This window comes from Procambarus clarkii, chromosome 38, assembly GCF_040958095.1.
Source record: "Procambarus clarkii isolate CNS0578487 chromosome 38, FALCON_Pclarkii_2.0, whole genome shotgun sequence".
Taxonomy (NCBI): Eukaryota; Metazoa; Arthropoda; class Malacostraca; order Decapoda; family Cambaridae; genus Procambarus; species Procambarus clarkii.
Window position 1 is genome coordinate 9,706,463 of NC_091187.1, and position 3,212 is coordinate 9,709,674.

Consider the following 3,212-nt stretch of genomic DNA (forward strand, 5'->3'; position numbering starts at 1 on the left):
TATGTGTATGTGACATATAATCATATAAGCACAGACGTTGCGGTATTCAGAGTAAGGACAGTTTTTCCTCAGACCCATGCTCACAGTTCCTAGAAACCAGGACAATTTAGTAATCATGCGAAACTGCGGCATCTCTTACCGAGTCCATTTTGAACAAAAGGTAGTGAACAAAAATATCGAGTACATACAAGCAAAATATATATTCAGGCATTAAGTGTGCAACTTCATCATAGTGAATAATAATAATGGTTCTGTCAACTATGGGTTTCACAATAAACTAAAGGTAACAGGATGAGCATGCATATATATATATATATGTCGTACCTAGTAGCCAGAACGCACTTCTCGGCCTACTATGCAAGGCCAGATTTGCCTAATATGCAAAGTTTTCATGAATTAATTGTTTTTCGACTACCTAACCTACCTAACCTAACCTAACCTAACTTTTTCGGCTACCTAACCTAACCTAACCTATAAAGATAGGTTAGGTTAGGTTAGGTAGGGTTGATTAGGTTCAGTCATATATCTACGTTAATTTGAACTCCAATAAAAAAAATTGACCTCATACATAATGAAATGGGTAGTTTTATCATTTCATAAGAAAAAAAATAGAGAAAATATATTAATTCATGAAAACTTGGCTTATTAGGCAAATTGGGCCTTACATAGTAGGCCGAGAAAGGCGTTCTGGCTACTAGGTACGATATATATATATATATATATATATATATATATATATATATATATATATATATATGTCGTACCTAATAGCCAGAACGCACTTCTCAGCCTACTATTCAAGGCCCGATTTGCCTAATAAGCCAAGTTTTCATGAATTAATGTTTTTTCGTCTACCTAACCTACCTAACCTAACCTAACCTAGCTTTTTTTGGCTACCTAACCTAACCTTACCTATAAATATAGGTTAGGTTAGGTTAGGTAGGGTTGGTTAGGTTCGGTCATATATCTACGTTAATTTTAACTCAAATAAAAAAAAATTGACCTCATACATAGAGAAAAGGGTTGCTTTATCATTTCATAAGAAAAAAATTATAGTAAATATATTAATTCAGGAAAACTTGGCTTATTAGGCAAATCGGGCCTTGAATAGTAGGCTGAGAAGTGAGTTCTGGCTACTAGGTACGACATATATATATTTATATATATATATATATATATATATATATATATATATATATATATATATATATATATATATATATATATATATATATATATATAATTAGGAAGTAATGTTTATTTGGGTAAGTTGTCAGCTTAATGTACATTCTTGTATATGCATAAATAAATAAATAAATAAATAAATGAGTTCCTCTCTTGATTATAAATATTTCACCAAAGAGTTTATTGAAGGCAGACTGGCATTTATAACTGTCAGTGAAGTGAATATGAAATTGAAATTTATATTACTATAGAAATTTATATCGCTCAAAATTAACCAGAAATTTATATTACTGTACCCTATTTTATCAGTTATGCTGTAATTGTCTGGGAATAAGACTTTACCCGATTTACCTGAGGGCCACTAACCCTAGTGGCCTCGATGAGAACAGGAAGCCGGCGGCTTGTTGAAGGTCTCCCCCTATCCCCATTTGCCTTGATGATCTGTTCCAATTATATTTTGAAATTCAACACAGTTTTGGCAGTTTAAGGCTTCGACAGGTAGGCAGTTCCATCAATCAATAACCCTGTGGGTGAAAAAGCCCAATTCGAAGTTATATATTTGCCTGATTGGCAATTATATTAGCCTTATTGGTAATTATATTGGCCTGACTGGCAAAATCCTCTCTGTCAATTATATTATCCAAACTGGCAATTATATTAGGATGATTGTGAATTACATAAGCCTGACTGGCAATTATATACAATACAATACAATTTTATTTAGGTAAGGTACATACATACAATAAATATTTACAAGGATTGTTTGACTTATAGGTAGAGCTAGTACATGCAATGCCTAAAGCCATAAAGCCTAAAGCAATATTAGCATGACTGTCAATTTAAATCAACAAAATATTTATTTATGTTGTGGTGCTCGTGGGTTCTATTACATCCATCAATGAAGAGTTTCAAATCAGGATTAGCATTTAGGAACAAGGTTTTGTACATGTAAATAGCACAAGGAGACCCAGGAGTCTCCTAGGGTGACCCAGAAGTCTTCTAGGTGACCCCAAGAGTCTCCTAAGGTGACCCAGGAGTCTTCTAGGGTGACCCAGGAGTCTTCTAGGGTGACCCAGGAGTCTCCTAGGGTGACCCAGGAGTCTCCTAGGGTGACCGTGTGTCTCCTAGGGTGACCGTGTCTCCTAGGGGTGACTCAGGAATCTCCTAGGGTGACCCAGGAGTCTCCTAGGGTGACCCAGGGTCTCCTAGGGTGACCCAGGAGTCTCCTAGGGTGACCCAGGGTCTCCTAGGGTGACCCAGGAATCTCCTAGGGGTGACATAGGATCATTTGCCATGCTTGTTCCAGCGCAATATATATATATATATATATATATATATATATATATATATATATATATATATATATACATATATATATATATATATATATATATATATATATATATATATGTATATATATATATATATATATATATATGTATATATATATATATATATATATATATATATATATATATATATATATATATATATATATATATATATATATGTCGTACCTAGTAGCCAGAACTCACTTCTCAGCCTACTATTCAAGGCCCGATTTGCCTAATTAGCCAAGTTTTCCTGAATTAATATATTTACTATAATTTTTTTCTTATGAATGATAAAGCAACCCTTTTCTCTATGTATGAGGTCAATTTTTTTTTATTGGAGTTAAAATTAACGTAGATATATGACCGAACCTAACCAACCCTACCTAACCTAACCTAACCTATATTTATAGGTAAGGTTAGGTTAGGTAGCCAAAAAAAGCTAGGTTAGGTTAGGTTAGGTAGGTTAGGTAGACGAAAAAACATTAATTCATGAAAACTTGGCTTATTAGGCAAATCGGGCCTTGAATAGTAGGCTGAGAAGTGCGTTCTGGCTATTAGGTACGACATATATATATATATATATATATATATATATATATATATATATATATATATATATATATATATATATATATATATATATATATATGTCGTACCTAGTAGCCAGAATGCACTTCTCGGCCTACTATGCAA

The 3,212-nt window shown here is 33.1% G+C and overlaps 1 protein-coding gene across 2 annotated transcripts in view; it reads left to right on the plus strand.

Moving 5' to 3' along the window:
- Nucleotides 1-2,247, plus strand: part of LOC123748482 (uncharacterized) — a 129,431-nt gene extending 127,184 nt beyond the window's left edge. For both annotated transcript variants that reach the window (XR_011230809.1, XR_011230810.1), the window contains exon 20: nucleotides 2,211-2,247. The gene's annotated coding sequence lies outside the window, so the exon portion shown is untranslated. The remainder of the gene's footprint in view (nucleotides 1-2,210) is intronic.
- The last annotated feature ends 965 nt before the right edge of the window (nucleotides 2,248-3,212 follow it).